The sequence below is a fragment of the Camellia sinensis genome, chromosome 15 (genome assembly GCF_055761805.1).
Source record: "Camellia sinensis isolate YWXY chromosome 15, ASM5576180v1, whole genome shotgun sequence".
Classification (NCBI taxonomy): domain Eukaryota; kingdom Viridiplantae; phylum Streptophyta; class Magnoliopsida; order Ericales; family Theaceae; genus Camellia; species Camellia sinensis.
This window is the reverse complement of record NC_138975.1, coordinates 66115175-66133287: the sequence shown is the minus strand read 5'-3', so window position 1 is coordinate 66133287 and position 18113 is coordinate 66115175. Positions and strand designations below refer to the sequence as shown.

Below are 18113 nucleotides of genomic sequence, written 5' to 3'. Positions count from 1 at the left end.
CTGGAACAGCAGAGGACCAAGCAGCATTCCTGAAGCAGCTGGATCTGCTGGAATGAAGTCCCTGAGAGCAGTAGCACTTCTCGGAGCTGGCGTATCGGGGCTTTTGAGCTTCACAAAAATTGCAGCTGCACAATAGCAGCTGCTGATGAGGCTGAACATGGTCTACCTTGTCCAAACTATCCTTGGCCTCACGAAGGCATTCTCAGTTCATATGACCATGCTTCGATCCATCGTGGTCACCGAGTTTACCAGCAAATCTGTGATTCTTGTCATTCAATGTCCCTGATTTCATATTGTGACTTGGTGGGTGTGGCATATACAGAGGAGGAAACAAAGGCTATGGCAGCTGAGATTGAGGTCGTTGATGGGCCATATATTCTGAGGGATGCAAGTTAGTTTTAGCTGGAATGAATGCTATGGACCTGAGACGTGGGATCACAATGGGCTGTTGATGCAGTGGTGACAAACTTGAAGAACCGAGCACGGATAATTAGCACATCTGAAGAAATAACCCAGGTTGGCACAACATCAGCAAATAAGGAGGAGAAGGGATGACCCAGATGAAGATTTGGATGCAGAGGTTGACTAGGCTCTGAGGCTGTTCCCATGACGGTGGATGAGAATGTTGAGGCAAGGAATGATGAGAACAATGGGTCAAGTAATGATGCAACTAATGAAGTGAGGAATGATTTGAATAATGAGGTAATATGTGATGTGTTGGTTGAAGGATTTACAAAGACAGCATTGAACTCAAAATCAGAGGTGGAGGTGGTGAAGTGTTCGGGATTGGTGGCTGCTGATGGTGGTGGGTCAAGGCCAGTTTTGTTGGGTGATGAAGTGTGTGATGATGTGGGGGTAATAGGAGTTTTGGATATATTATTCATGTTATAATTAATTAGTTAGTTAATTAGAATTGTATAATTAATTACTTAGTATAGTTAATTAGTTAGTTCATTAGAATTTTATTAGTGAAATTAATTAGTTAGTTAATTAGAATTTTATAATTAATTAATTAGTCTAATTAATTAGTTAGTTTCAATTTGTAATAATTAGCTAAAATAGTTAGTTAGCATAGATAGTTAATTTGTTTGGTAATAAGTTAGCTAATTAGTTCATTCGAACCCTCTTGCATGAGGGCACAAACTTGTAAATATGTGTATGTCTTCCAACCCCACGTCTTTCTCCCTTTTATTTACCAACTTACAATGGTTAAATTAGGGACATCATGTTTAATTTAGCATACTTCATGTTTGCATCCACTTGTATTGCATGCACCAAGGCTCAGTACATCATTCCAATTCGCATTGTTATTTCAATACTTCTTTGAATACATGCTTAGACCGCATGCTATCCAATCATTTCATATGCCATATTAGTAGTCGAGCCTAGTAATCGCATATCATATGTGTTACATTTGTCATATTGCATAGTTAGGAATCATGCATATTTTCCTAACTTTGTTTTGTAACTATTCGCGGGACGTCGGTAAATATGTGAGTTTTTATGCTTTAACATCCCGCTTGTACATAATTTTTTTATTATGCTTAGCATCTTACCATGAGGCTAAGTGCTTCATTGATAAACTGTTTGAATGTCTGTGGATGAAGACTTGTTACTTGAATTGGAATGATTTAACGAATGTACGTTTTAAGCCCACTTTGTAGTGGCAAATTCACAAACTTTAGGCCCACTTAAGGTGGCAAATTCAAACCCTTTTCGAAAAACAAACATGAAATTGAAATTGTTCCAATTCTTACAAAATTAGTCTGTACTTGTATGCTTCACATAATAAATTTTGAGGAATTATTAAATAATCAGAATGAGAACATATATTGTACATAAGAATCACATCATGATTAATAGAGATCGATCTTTAATCAGGTGAGTGGGGTGCTCAATTAATGACTTTCCCTTCTCATGCCTAAATTCTCGAACTAAGACACTTTGGTAACGATGGACTAATGGCCTTTGGCACGAGTCACGGGTTTCCTAAATTTTACAAAATAAATATTTAGGTGGCGACTCTGAAATCTGGAAAAGTAGTCCATTTTTAGCATTTGATTCAAATATTGATTTTTCAAAAAGAAATTGCCGGATTTGGACTCTTTTTGTGTTTCCACGGTTTCACATTGTACTTGTGAAATCAGATTCAGAACCCACAAGTGGAGTCTAAACCGTAGGGCTTATCCATTCTTCTGAAAGAGAGCGTGAAAAGTCGAGTCAATAGCTGTTTATTAAAATGTATTTTGAGTAATTATTTTATAAGTATTACCATGGAGGTCTTATGCCTTAGGGGGACTTAAATAACATTGGCTCTCTGATTAGTCACTTTGTGACCATCTGTCTGTCATGGATCCATTGACACTCTGATTTCTAGTGTAGAGCAAAGTGCTATATGTGGGGGCCACCTCTCGAGTCCCATACATCTGTTTTGTTTTGTACTGTGGTTATGATTTCTGGTGTGGAGTAAAGTGCTGTATAGAGTTAAGTGCTACAATATGGTGGGAGCCACCTCTAGAGTTCATACGATCCACCTCTTGAATCCATACATCTGTTTTGTTCCGTTCTGTACCGTGGTTATGATTATTTTGATTTTTGTATCATATGTCAAATGATTTTCGTAATATGTACTCTGTATTTTAATATCAAGGTTTGTCTAGCCAATAATAATCCATGGTGATTTTATGTTCTTATACTCTTAGTATAATATTTTTCATTCTGACATGTGCTTATAGCTATTTAGCAATTTTCAGGAAATAATGTAATTCAGAAATAATTTTTGGAAAGTCTTAGATGCGGGGCTGCAGAATAGACACACACAACACTTTTATAGTATTTATAATTCTATTCTTCATATGTAAATATCGGCATTTTTGGTCAATGAATTTTGTTATAAAAATAGAAACTCCAGTGATTATTTTGGTATCCTCACTTAAATATTTTTTTCCACTCGCGTTTAGTAATTTGTTTAAGAATTGACCGGAGGTAACTTTAATTATTGGTCATCACGATACTTAACCCTTGGGTACAGGGAGCGGGTCGTGACATTAATAATCTCCATCAGTAGAGAGATAAGCGTGGCTGGGTAGAGGGTGAAATTAGAAAATAGTGAGCAGATTGAGTCTATTCGATCGTCCACCCGAATGTCAGGAACAGTACATTTTTTTTTATACCAAGTGCAGCTATTTAACTTTTTTGAATAATACAATTATTACATTTTAAAAATATTCACTATGTTTGGTCGTTGTTTTTCAAACTCAATTTTTTGAAAACTTTAGAGCATTTGTTTGGTTATTCCAAAAACTGAGTTCACTTTTCAAAATGATAAGTTTAGGATTTTAAGGAGAGAGACAATTTTGGAAATGACATGTTAAGGACTTTTCAAATTGAAGTTTCCCCCAATTTAAGGAGAGACAATTTTGAAAAAAAAAATTTGTCACATGAAAAAGTATTCTCATCTTATATATATATATATACATGCTATATATGTATGAAAACATAATTTGGTATGTAGTCATTTATGGATACATATCCTACCATTAAATATGTGACTTTATCATAAAATTTCCACTCATTTCAACTACATAAAATGTAAAAAAAAAAAAATATTAAAAAAAATTCCAAATTGGCATTAAAAAATTTCTTTCGTAGAATTAAATTTTCATAAATGTTATGCAAAAAAATTTGTAAATCGTAAATTTAAACATAAATTTATGATTTTGTAAATAAATTTGTAAACAAATTTACAATTTTGTAAATAAATTTAAACACAAATTTATAAATTTTTTTTAATGCCAATTTGTAAAAAAAAAAAAAATTATGTTATCCGAAAATTACGTTTTCTGAAGATTTGTAAATAAATTTACGTTTTCGGAGAATTTGTAAATAAATTTCAAAAAATTAAGATTTTTTTAATGCGATTTGTAAATAAATCTTTTGCATAACATTTATGAAAATTTAATTTTACAAAAGAAATTTTTTAATGCCAATATGGAAAAAAAATTTACGTTTTCTGTGGTTGAAATGAGTGAAATTTTATGATAAAGTCACACAGTTAATGGTAAGATATGTGCCCATAAATGGATGTATACCAAATTATGTTTTCATATATATATATATAGCATGTACGTATATATATATATATATATAAAACTAAGATGGAGGTATTTTTGATGTGACAAATTTTATTTTTTTTCAATTGTCTCTCCCTTTAAATTGGAGGGAAACTTGAAATTACACTGATGCATTTTTTTTGAAAACCAAACAAAGATTCTTTTTTAAAATAGAGTTTTCAAATCACTTTTTGAAAAGAAAAAAAAAATCAAAACAATGGAACCAAACATAGTGATTAATTTTTAAAAATTATCCTTTGATAGTACATTTTTTTTTAGAATATTAATTGTCATAATTGTATTTTTTGTGTTATTAATGAATTTGAAAGAAGGGTAAACTATGAAATTCATATTATTTTATTCATTGATTTTTGAAAAAGAACTAATATTTTGGCATAATAAAAAATGAAATAAGGAAGTAATATTTTGAGACGGATAGAATAATAATAATAATCAAGCATCAAAACTGAATTTGCCATTAAAACTGCCACCGTTTACCGACATGAATAAAACATAAAAATAAAATTCAGCAATGCAATTAGCCATTTTCCTCTCAAATTTTCTGGAATTAATTAAAAATAAAATAGATTCAAGAACTAGGCACATCATAGCCACACTCTTATTAACACATGGAGAATACAAATTCCATTAATCTTTATTTTCTTGGGGCTTCCTTTGAGATAAAATAGCTAATAAATCATAATCAACAAGCAAAGCAACAATGAATCACTTCAAAGTACTCTAACCAGGTATAAGAACCTTAACAACAATTCCCCTCAGCAGCTTAGGTACAATAATCTGCAGCTACAGGAACCTTAACTGTCCCTCTGCAGCTATAGGAATCTCAACAATTCCCATTGGGAGATTGCTGATATGGTGGGAAGTAGGTAATTTCAAGAAACAATAGACGATAATCTACAGAGCTATCCCTCTAGCAACTCTGCGATCCATTTGGAAGCTTAGGAACGAATGCGTGTTCAATGATGCTAAACTGGATATCTGGGAACTTTCTGAACTTACAAAAATCAGAGTAGCAGCTTGGCTAAAATCCTCATCCAAGGAGTGGCATTACTCTATAAATGACTTTGTACACAATTTCAATAAAGGTTTTTTTTTTTTTTTTTTTTGGCTGATAATTAAAAAGAAGAAGAAGAAGAAGCTATACATATGCTTAGTTAAACGGGTAAACTACCAATAGTAGGTCCTAATATTTTGATTTAATTCTCATCAAGAACCATTGAAAATAAGTCTTATTGCATATGTCGCTAAAAATTGACAATTATTGACTGTTTTTGTTATGATTTTTATAAATTGTCGCAAAAACTTACAATTAGTGACTTTTTTCTATGATAAATTTTTCAAAATTGTCATCGAAAGTTGAAAATTAGTGACGATTTTTTTAAATTATAGCTATAATCAATGACATTTTTTGTGACAAAAATTTCAAACTATCACTGAAAATTAATAATTAATGACTTTTTTTTAATAATGTTTGATAAAAAAAACACCATTAATTATCATAATACCTACTAGATAATAAATCCGTCTATTAAGACCTATACATTAATCCTCCAAATTAAATTAACTTTGTGCTTAGATCATTTAAATAAAATAAAGCTATTTTTTCCTTTTTCTTTTTGAAATCTTCAACCATTTCAATGATCCAAACATAACCTCAATAAATTCATATATTTTCTGCACTACCACATCTCATGTCAGTTAGTGTTTAAAGGTTTGTCTTTATTCTTAAACACTAGTCATTTCTACTTGCACTAACCTATTTGAGAAGAATGGTAGATTTACAAACACAAAGTCAGAGCGATTGGCTTCCCTCTAATTTCATATTAGATTAGAAAATATTGTAAAGCCCGTAGAGAGTTAGCAAGAGCCTTGTTTCGATAATTTGAACTGTATAATAAGTAAAACTCGTCGAGTACTATATGCTTATAAAAAATCATGTTGATCGGATATCGATAGTTATTTCATTAGATCATATTTCTGTCACCTTTTATTTTTTCACCATCTATTTTTTTTTTTATACAAAACTGATTTGATTACGCAACTATCGATAAGGGACTGGAGGGAAACCAAACCCAAGTCAAAATAATAATACTCCCTCCGTCCCAAAATAATAGTCCCTTTAGAAAATTTAATTTTTTTTTATAGTACAATTATTACATTTTAAAAATATTAATGTTTCAAAATTTCCCTTTGATATTACATTTTTTTAGAAATATTTAGTTATCATAATTGTATTTTTTGTGTTATTAATGAATTTGAAATAAGGGTAAAATAGTAAATTCATATTATTTTATTCCTTGATTTTTGAAAAGGGACTACTATTTTGAGACAATAAAAAATAAAATATAAGACTAATATTTTAGAACGAATGGAGTGATAATCATAATCGAGCATCAAAACTGAATTTACCATTAAAACTGCCATGGTTTACCGATATAAATAAAACATAAAAATAAAATTCACCAGTGCAGTTAGCCATTTTCCTCTCAAATTTTAGACACATCATAGCCACACTTATTAACAAATGGAGAATACAAATTCCATTAATCTTTATTTTCTTGGGGCTTCCTTTGAGATAAGATAGCTTGATAAATCATAATCAGCCAACAAATCAACAATGAATCACTTCAAAGTACTCTAACCAGCTACAGGAACCTTAACAACAATTCCAGTCTTATCAACCCAAACGCGAACCCTAGTGCAGACAAAATCTTCGATAACAATAGTTCCTATCAGCACAATCACGGCTTTAACCAGATAATTCTTCTCCCTCTCGATTGTCGCTGCTGCTATTTTTCCCTCTGCCCCAAGGAGCTCAGGCCATGCAGCCTTACCTGCATAAATATAACAACTTGTATTTGCCTTCTACACATAGTTTAAAATAATTTATCGGAAACGTATCATTATTATGGCAGCAAAGGAGCCGAGTTGAGCCAAACTTTAGTATGTTTGGAATTGTTTATTAAGATTTTGATAAATCCGAATTCGAGTTCAAGTTCAATAAAAATTTAATAAACCGAGCTCGAACGGAGTTAGCTTAAGCTTGACTCAATCTCGAGCCTGTTCACGAACCAAAAAATTTATAAATTTATACTTGCGTATGAGATCAAATTTACAATTAAAACTTTGATTATACAATTATATATACAATATATATAAACATTCTAAAAAAAAAAAAAGTCAATATTTTACCAAAATAATAATATCTACTACCACTATTATATAAATGTACTATCTATACATTTATATTTTTTAAGTACATAAATAACATATTTATCTTATTTTTATACATATTTTTGTATTACTTTATATGTAAATAATAAATATTAAACCAGTGAGTTAACGAGCCGAGTTTCAGAATGTTTGAGCTACTTTATTAAAAATTTAACGAGTTCAAGCTCGAACGCAAAAAAAAAAAAAAAAAAAAAAAAAAAAAAAAAAAAAAAATTAACAAACCAAGTTCAAACACTACAAGAATTTACACATTTGGCGACCACTTTTGCCGACCAAAAATTTTTTGGTCGCAAAAAAATGACATTTGCCGACCAAAATATTAATTAGTCGCGAATGATCAATATTTTTGGCGACCAAAATGAGTTAGTCGCAGAAGGTCACATTTTGGCGACCAAAAATGAGTTAGTCGCAGAAATTGGTATGCTTTTGGCGACCAACTTCAAATTTGGTCGCGGAAGGTTACATTTTGGCGACCAAAAAAATTTAGTCGCCAAATTTGTACTTTTAGCGACTAATATTTTAGTCGCAATTGATTGAGATTTAGTGACTAAAAAAATTTGTTGCCGAAGGTAGCTTTTTTGCGACAAATATGGTGTTTTGGTCGCCAAAAGTGTTTGGGAGGGAAATTTCAAACAGGGAGGGGGGAAATGAAATTTTTTGGCGACAAAAAAAATTTGGTCGCCAAAGTAAAAACGACGTCGTTTTGTACCTGGAAAAAAAAAATTAAAAGAAGGCCCTGATCTCCTCTATCTCCTACTCTCCCTCTCTCTGTGTTCTCTCTCTCAATCGGCTTGCAACTGCTCAAGAATTGCAGCCTATTCCAGTCCAGATTCCAACATTTCTTCCTCAATCTTCTCTCTCGTCTCCTGATCCTCGGCCCTGGCTAGATGAGTACACCACACAATCTTCAATCGGTTCTGCAACAAACACTTAACAAGGCTGAAATTATCGAATTGGAGATGACCCAAAAGCTTGGTCTCAACTTTAAGATCATCATCATCAAAACCATTCTGTTCTTCTTCCTCGCCAAACACAACAGTAAAACCCATTCTTTTCCTCCTGTTCTTCTTCCTCGTCAAACACAACAGTAAAACCCACATTATCATCAATCATAACATTGTCTTCTTCTTCTTGGAAATCAGTGATTAGGTTCCCAAAGGAAACCATCTGATCGAAATCATGATTCGACATAGGGTTCAACAATTTCTCAATCTCCTCCCTCTTGTTGGGGTTATTGTTCTTCAAAACACCCAAAACCCCATCAGCGGGGGCGGCGACTGTTCCGGGAGGCTGACCACCGCCCAATTGCTGCTGTACGAGGCTAAGGTTACGACATGACTTATTTTCATTTTGTTTTGTTTTTCCTCAAATTTTCATTTTGTTTTTTTGTTTTTCCTCAGCAATCAAACAGAGGGTTATATTGTCTTAAGGTTCTTGGGAAATTCTTGATTTATCAATTGTTTATGTTGTTTTATTTTATTATTGTTGCTGGTGAACAACTTCTTTCACTTGGTAAATTGTTTAGAAATAGCAGGTAGATGTTGTTTTTGTATTTAATGGACAAATTCATGATAGAGCCTAGCCTTGGCAGATTATACATCTAGAAAGTAGAATTAGTGGGAAGGTGCTTAGTGCTCACAATTCAGTCATTAGCCAACTGCGATTTCTTTTTATATGTTGTGTAGGTGCATAGAGATGAATTTTTTTACCTTGTTCTTTAGTGTAGTTAACAGTGTTGTTGGCTCCTCATATTGATGCACTTTATGGATGATTCATTAATTAAACAGGCTTATATAACAATCTTAACTCATGACATCACGAGCTTTCACGAGAAGACTCCACCATGGGGATGTCGATGGGAAAAATACTTGTGAAGGAAATTCGTTTGTTAAGGTAACTCATTAAGGTAACTCGTTAAGGAAATTCATATTGATGCACTTTATGGATGATTCATTAAGGTAACTCGTTTGTTAAAACTCAAATTTGAACATACTTGTGAAGGAAATTCATGATCGATTTTGGTATCACATCAGTAGGTGGTGAAAGATGTGAGGAATCTATGACTTGCAATCTATCTACAAAGCAAAATGACATTAGGGTTCCAAATATCCTCAACTAACCTTTGGAAAGAATATTTGTTTGGGATACATTGATTTTGGTTTTTTGACATAAAATGTATGATTATGTAATTGAAATCTAGGTGGGCTTGCTGGTTTCTATTGTATGGAGTCATTGGCAATAATTATTAATTAAACTGCCTGGAATTTTGGACGGACTATTAATTTGGATGTCCTGGATTAGACTCTTGGTATTGTGCTTGAACTTAATGATACACGTGATTTGTTGGTAACTGACTATTTGGGTTAGTGTTAATGGATAAGATTAACACTAAATGTTGGCAGAGATATGCTTTTAGGACGGTGCACAGTGAGCATTCCCTTTTGACATTGTTGATTAGTGCTTTTAATTTGTTTTACAAATTTGAGAGAGGTTGCTTTAGCCATTAGTTTATGCAATGTCCCAGGTGCTAAAAAGAGAAAATTGGACTAGTGTGGAAGCCATTTACTTGGTACAGAAGGATATGGGGATCTACACCTAGGATTGAGTAAAGCCATGTTTTCACGAAAAGTTTTGTCTAATGTGGCTCAGTTGTAAATGAGTTGAGTTTTGAGTTGTTTAAATGAAGTTGAGTTTGAGTTATTTGGGTTTTTTATTTATATTTTTTAAAATATATATAGGTTTTCATTTTTTATTTTTTTAAATATATATATACAGTTTTATGGTGAAAGTTAAGCTTAAAAAATTCATGAGTTTTAAAATATGTTCAAATTTGACTTAATTATATGATAAGCTTAAACGAATTTTTAACGATTTAATGTAAGTTGAACTCGAGTTAGCGATCCTACCCTACAGAAATGCTAATTGCACCATGGGAGAGATTTATAACTCTTAGTCTCATATGTTATTTTTAACAATCAAACATAGCCATCACTTTAAACAGACTTGGAAAATTAATTAGTATACAAATAGATGATGTGATACAATTTTATAATTTTGAAATGATAATATTATAATATTGTGAAACCAATATATTGTGAACCAATATATTGTGAACATTCATATCTAAAATTGTCTTCCTTTTCTCTGCTGCTTCTTTCTCTAGCTATACTTGTACGACATCACATATCTCTACCGGTTGGCATAATTGAATTTATTAAGGATATGTGTTGTGCTTGTGTAGTTCAATATCATAATCATCATTAATCAATTTATATATGTTGTGTGTTGTCAATAAACTAAAGCTGCTGAATTGGCAGTATAAGCTGGGTAAGGTTATTGGACTCAGCGCCTACGGTATTGTTCAAAAAGGTCTTAATCTTGAGACTAATCAAATTGTAGCAATAAAGAGACTGCATACTTTTTTTTGACTGCAAAAATGGTGTCCCATATGCAACAATCCTGGAAATCTTTATGCTGACAGAGATGGATCACATAAATATTGCCAAGTAAGTTATTTCTTTGGAGTTCTGATTAAAAAAAACCCATTAAAAATCTGCATGAGCATGTAATCAGCCAATCAATGGCAAAGAAGCGGTTGAGGCGTCATTTAAAATATTTGCTCCTCGGGGTATTAGTAAGTACATGATTTTAATGCATGTTACCCTGTTTATCTGCATGAGCATGTAATCTACCAATCAATGGCTCTCAATTAGGACTGACCTTAAGCCTAGTGTGGGCCTCTGATTTGATCACTGAATTTGCTGTCGTTATGATGGCCCATGCCAATGAGGTTTAAAAAAAAAACTAGAGAAACTAACATCAATCTTGCCTAACACAAAAGACAACTCTAAACTTCAAATGGTTTTGCTTGGGAAGTTTTCTTGTTCCACACAAGGGCAAAAAAATTAATTAAAGATCAGGATTTGAACATCTAACGTCTTCAGAATTCAGCTATAGAATGGTTTAAAAAATGGCTTGATACGGTACATATAATTAATTAACTTGCATCTGTTTGAAGTCAGTCATCTCAGTTAAGTTTAGATTAATCATGTCTTCATCTCATAACCTCACTGCCTATATATTTTTTTTAGCAACATCAATGTGGATTAAATCACTCCTTCTTATAGATGCATTAACTATTTATGTTTCACATTTCCATACCATCTCAAAGACTCAAAACAGATTTCGTCATAATAACCCTATATGCTTTTCGTAAGTGAATAAACACTATATGGAAATATTTGTTCTTTTCCCTATATTTTTTCATTAGTCGATTAAGTAGAAAAATAGCTTCCATAGTGGATCTTTGCAGCATCAAGCCATATTACTCATTTAAAACTATTGCTCCATATCCTAATCTCTGTTCAACTACTCTCTCCCATAGTTTCATGAGTAGTTTTAGAAGTTTGTGTGGGCGACAAAAGGGAGAGCAATATGGGACACTTTATCATTATTATTAGAAAAATAAAATGGGACATTTGGAGGATTCTATGACCTTTAAGGAAAAAGCGAAGAAAATTGTATTGTGTGGTAGATCTTATTGTTTCGATGTTATATAAATCTGAATTTTGTGTAAGCAAGATTTTCCTACATTTTGTTAAGTTGTGACTGATCTATCTACATTTTTCATATTTGATTTTCACACACTTTTTGATGAATTTTAGCATTTTGGAATCTAGCTTGAAAAGTTCCTTATTCTGCCCCATTATTTAAGTTTTTCTTTCCATTCATTTTCAGATCATATTTTAATGCGTGTTAATTGCAAATGATGTTTGGTGTTGGAAAGATGTTAGAAACAAAATATATAAGCACATGTTGCATAATCAACCATTTCTTTGTAAGTTTTTTATTTGATTCAGGTAACTATTGTTTCTGTACATGATGGTGAATACCACTGGTAATATAGAATTTCATTCCTTTGACAGGATATGATATTCCCCTGAAATGATTGACGGAAAAAGAGTATGGAAAATTGATCGGTTAGCACCCTGACTAGTATTCTCAACATCTTCATTATAAAGTTCGTCATTGGGTATTTTTCCATGCTGCCTTTCATTTATTTTTTGCAAGTAGAGACACTCGTGCATTTGCAATATTAGTGGGATGTACCAGTTTATGTATTCTTGGTGGTACTTTGGAAATTTGTTGTATACATGAGAGAAAATATTGCAATTCAACTAGTACATTTTCTATGGAATAAACTTTAAATCTGTTTGGTATCATTTTCATTTTTCTGTTTTCATATTTTGAAAAATATGGAAAACTTTTTTTTATTAAAGAAACACTAAAAAATAGTTTTTAAATTTTCGAAAGCTGTTTTTGCACAAATGAAGGAAACGATGGATGTTTTCAAACTTTTTATTATTATTTTATTCTGAAAACAAGAAAAACAAACCAAACAAAATTAATCTGTTGGGATAAGAACACTTTTTTTTGAGTGAGTGCAGTTAGATTATATCTTTTATCTGATTCTGGATAATTACCTACTAAACAGTGTAATACAATGTGTGACTTCTGTTATTTTATAGGCCAACAGGTTGCCAAAACCATAGGAGGGATATATATCAATGGATTGACAAACACCTAATTGAAGAGGGAAACATTGAAATAACAGAAAGTAATTTTTTATCTTTTGATCCATAGTTGGGTCAATGATTATATTGAGATGGTGGGTAGCCCAACCTGTGGCTGTGTCTATTATTTCTTCACTCATTCAATTATCGAATTAAAATATAGAATGTGTCACAAAAATATAATGATTACTGTTTTGAATGTGTATCCCTCTATAACTTGGTTTAATCCCAACCTTCTATTATATTTAGCATACTTTGTTTTTCCCAGGTTCTTAGAGAGGTTTCCTATCAACTCAAAGGTTTTGGGAGAATTAAAAGTAGTGTGAGATTGATTTAAGGAGTGACACAGAGGTCATGCAGCAAATAAGAGTTCCTGCTAGAAGACTGTTATTTGAAAAGGCCAAGAAGACTATTTTTAGGTACATGATGCCAATGTTTACTATAATTTGAAGGTGTTTTTTTGGTGGTGTTGTCTACATAGCGTAACTTGGTGGCCAAGTAGTTGATCATTACGATGCCTTGGCCACCACTTTTTTTAAAGGTTACGACATGACTTTTCATGTTAATATAATCATGATTTGTCCAATGAAGCTATAGCATGCCAAATTGGCATCAATTTAACACTATGGTTACCATTTGAATATGAAGCGTCTACACCTAGCAATTTAACACTATGGTATAAGTTTATTGAGGCGATTAATAATTTGTTTAAACTTAGCTTGACTTGTTTATATGAAGAGCTAATATTGAACGAGTTTTTAACGAATTGATATTGAACTAGTTTTTTCGGGAGTATGAATTTGCTTGTCTATGTATGAATATCCCACAATCTTGTTCAAATTCTTTTCTATATTTGTCATACTTGTACTAGGTTGCCATGTTTTTCTGTTTACCGTGTGTTATTTATCGTGGTATGCTAATTCTTTCAGATATCCAGTGACGAAGCTGTAGAAATAGTGCAACAAATGATTCCTTTCTGTGATATCAGAACCATTGTTTGTGATTAATTGAAAACATAATGATCATTGTTATAGCATCATTTTATTAATCAAAATGGAGTTTTGGAATTTCTTGAATGGGTTGTAAAAAACCCAACCATGGTTTGGAAGCCATGGCCATACAACTTTGTGGAAAAAAAGAAGGTGGTTTTAGACCAAGCCAAAGCATCCTGATCACCTTGATTGATTTCAAAATCCTAATGCAGACCAAAGAATGCTTCCATCGATTGGACTGCCCAATCCTCCAAAGCTCTCTGAAACCGGGGATTTCATACCGTACAACTCTCAGACACATCTAAATAATTCTCTATAGATGCATTGGTGTCGATTGCTAACAGCAAAAAAAATGGGAAAATCTCCGTAAGAGATGAATGACCACACCATGGTTCAAGTCAAAACCTCACTCTTCTCATATTACCCACCTTAAAGAAGATTCTTTGGTTGAGCATTAATCAATAGGGAGAGCATTCTAAGCAACAATTATGCAGCCTTTCTGATCTATAGAATTAAAGTTCATCTGTGACTGATTCCTGTAGATTGTGTTTGCATCCCCATGTCAAAGTTGCCCATATAATGGTGTTATTGACTCTGATGAAACTGTCGTGTCTTGAAATTTTATTTATTTGCAAGAACAGAGGTGACTGTATTTGAACACCGGGGTGATATGACAGTATTTGTGAGTTCCGTAACCATAACAAAATGCATAAGTACATGTTTCTTGTCAATTTTTTCTTGGAATTAATGAAAGAGTTATTGAGAATCTGAGATAGCTCCATATGTCTATAAATGGCGGTAATGAAGGCCTGCATTCTTGGTAGGTTAGGAGTTCAAAGATCCCCTGTTCTAGTAGTTATGGGCCTCTAGAGGAACCAATATTAATTGAGCTCATTTCAGATCAGCCAGAGGTTCACTCATGACCAGGCTTGATAATATTTTGAGACTCATATAAACAAGGGAAGAAAGTTATAAAACCACATTCTCTTCCTTTATTTTACAATAAGCATGGATCGTATCTTCTTCCTTTGAAATTGTATGCCCTTTGATTTAAGTGAATAAGCCACCGTATTTACTGAAATTTTCGTATTTGTTTTTCAGGTGCAAAATCTTCTGCAGCAAATGGTGAGTCTTTTACTTCTCAATTTTATAGGGTTTTATATAAATACAACACCACTGTTCAAATAATTTAATTTCTTTGCTTTTACTCTTGAATTTTGCAGCAATCTAGGTTTCAGACGATGTCTGACTCCATCATTTCAAAGAATATCCTTTTCATTTTCTCCACATTAATTGCATTTTACAGGTGAATGGTATACCTATGTTTCAAGGAAGTAAAACCATTCCTTTGGTGTTTTGGTATTTCTGTGCATTTAATATTGGTTATACTTTTTATAGCATTTCAATTGAATTGCTTTCCAAGATTTTGATAAGATTAGCCCATTCTGTATTGAGGTTCTTGTTAAAAAACAGAAAGATATAAAAGACATCACTTCATGTTTTTACTATGACAAATGGAGGACTAGTTTTCTTGCAATGACTGGAGGCTTGGGTTGTTTGTCATAAAAGGAATTGCAATTTCTTTTCCATGATAAGATAGTAAATTATTTTCCTTCTCACATTTTTCTCTCTCTCTCTCGGGATGAGGGTAGAGGGGAGCATCTTTGTTTTGCAATTTCCTTTCTGAACAACAGATTTATGTTGCCAAATGCAATAGAAAACAAACTCGTAACAGGTATCTCTCTATGAGGTGTTAAACTATTTATGTGGTACTGAATTTTGAGATTAATAAAGTTATTGTTTCTTTAACTACGATGCACTTGATGAGATGGGCAGTCGGATAGATGAGTTGGAGCAGAGCATCAATGATTTGAGGGCCGAGATGGGGCAAGAGCGGACTCCTTCTCCTTCCACTTCTCTGAAGCCAAAAGAAGACCCCAAGGCAGCTGATTCGGCATAAGATTTTTCACAGCATGCTGTGTTGGATTCACTAGGTATGTTTGTCCTGGAAAATTCGTTTGCTCGTGACTTTTGAAGTATTTGAACTGAAAACCATTGTTCTACTTTGAGATCATATGAATATTGTTGAGGTCTGTAACTGAGGTATCTTTTGGTGCCTAATTTCTAAGAATTATAGAAGTAGAACTTGTGAGGTGTGATGATCATTTGTCTGATTTCGGTCTCAAACAAATCTATTAGATCATATGAATATCTTTCATTTTAGTCTCATAAACTGTAGGTAGAAGTTGCACTCTGTTTGGTTTCACATATTTAGAAACTGCAAAGCAGCTGGCACTCCAAGAGGGCTGGTTGGTTAGTATTTCTTGTTAATTTTTAAACCATTACTATAATTCGAGAGGAAACGTTAGATCAGAGATGCTTTCTTCTTCTGTTTTCAATATCTCTGTGTCTTAAAAAAAGGGAAAAAAAAAATTGAAGACTAATTCAATGTTGAAGACTGGATGTCTGAAAGAAAACTATGGATCAATTGAAGACTATGGATCAATTCATATTGTCAACCTTTCATGAAATATTGTCAACCTTTCACATGAATTAGTCTGCATATTGTCAACCTTTCATGAAAAACTAGTTTTCATATTGAATTGATATTTGAATGGAGCGGTAATAAGCAGAAAAACTCTTTCATGCATTCTGCATTCTGCAGAGTGATGCAGTGGTAACATGTATGATGGATTGTCCGGTTATACAAAATATTTCCTATGGTCATAAGCAGAAATGTTGATTTGGTCATAAGCAGAAAGATAATTAAGGGTGGGACTCATGTTGATTATGTTACCAACCAGATTACAAACTATGTAATGAGTATTGTTAATAAAAAGAATAAGAATGCTAATCTCAAAGCCCACGCAGTGAAGAACCATCTATGGGTTTTTTCTATGATCTATCATGCTTTATCTTAGTTTTCTATTTCAATAAAGTGGTGGGGTGCTACAGAGATGATTCCAAATACCAGTATGCATTTTTCTTTTATAAATATCTATAAATTTTCTGAAACTAAGGTGACTCATGTGTGGGCATGTGTGCATCCATCTATTCATTCCTGCAGTAATCTTTCCTATTCATTTTTTGATATGTACAGGTAAAGCATAGTAGAACATCATCCCCATCATCCCCATTTTTTGGTATGTACAGATAAAGTAGAAATTTTGTACAGATAAAGTAGAAATTTTGACTACTTGTGATAAAAAATTAAAAAAAAAACTTCACCAATCCCCATTTTTAATCAATGTTTTTAGATGTTATCATCATACTTGTTTATTATTTATGTTTTTGGAATATGAATCATTTTTAGGACCTAGTTTTCTTTATAGGCATGGCACAAGTTATATGGATAAATTGGGATTTGCAAGCTTAACTGTCTGGAACATGAAAACATGGAAGGCTATGGTATGCCCTTGTTTGTCCCACAAATTGTACATTACTGTAGGAAGTCAATTTGTCTGACTGACAGCTATTATGTCTTAATATTTCTCAACTTTATTGAAGACAGTCCTTCCCCTTGGTGAAGATCCTCCGGCAATTACTTCCTTATGCTTCAACCATAACGGGAAGATTTTAGCAGCTGCTGCAACTGATGGAATGATTCATATGTTCGGTATCCTTATAGTATTTTATGTTTATGTATGAATGGTTATTATATTTCTAAAATTAAGTGTTACACATTTTGCTTTTGAGGCTCAAACGTGTTGCTTTTACTTCTTTGGTACACCAAGTAAAAAAACATGAAAAAGGAATCATTTTCTTTCTTTTTGGGGCTTCAGAGCTGGGGGGAGGGAGGGGGGATTAAACATTTCTACTTTGAAAGGAAACTTGTCCCCAATCTCATGCTGCACACAAGACATGCGCAACAAATGTATACATCTTAATTTGGCAAAGATATGTCTGCCGGACTACAAATTACTGGGTGGCCGACTCATGATTCTGCTATTAGCTCTGTTCTTTTTGGGCCTGATGAAACAAGTATTTTTAGCTTTGGGGATAGATGGAAAGGCAAGTGCCTCTGTTTCCTCTGATTTTTAGCTTGAGTTAGGGTCATGCATAAAAAGCACTTTCTACCTTATTCTTTTAAATTTTGTTATTTGTTTTAGCTAGCTTGTTGGATTATATTCTTATGCTTAGCCATATATGTGTAATCTCACCAAATTAGCTTCTACTTCAGA

At 32.8% G+C, this 18113-nt stretch overlaps 3 long non-coding RNA genes across 9 annotated transcripts; all 3 read left to right on the top strand.

Moving 5' to 3' along the window:
- Positions 1–9152: 9152 nt before the first annotated feature.
- On the top strand, positions 9153–15204 carry LOC145813360 (uncharacterized). 7 transcript variants are annotated; one of them, XR_014356358.1, is made up of 6 exons: positions 9181–9260; positions 10767–10873; positions 12293–12346; positions 13209–13359; positions 15034–15057; positions 15156–15204. It is a non-coding gene; the product is annotated as an uncharacterized LOC145813360 (long non-coding RNA). The 7 variants fall into 7 exon arrangements; XR_014356360.1 differs by lacking the exon at positions 10767–10873 and having other exon boundaries at positions 9153–9260; XR_014356361.1 differs by lacking the exon at positions 10767–10873 and having other exon boundaries at positions 9153–9260; positions 12293–12399.
- A 139-nt stretch (positions 15205–15343) lies between these two features.
- Positions 15344–16165, top strand: LOC145813362 (uncharacterized). Its single transcript, XR_014356364.1, has 2 exons — positions 15344–15667; positions 15769–16165. It is a non-coding gene; the product is annotated as an uncharacterized LOC145813362 (long non-coding RNA).
- Positions 16166–17135: 970 nt separating this feature from the next.
- On the top strand, positions 17136–17635 carry LOC145813361 (uncharacterized). The gene is made up of 2 exons (XR_014356363.1): positions 17136–17340; positions 17440–17635. It is a non-coding gene; the product is annotated as an uncharacterized LOC145813361 (long non-coding RNA).
- Positions 17636–18113: the final 478 nt, after the last annotated feature.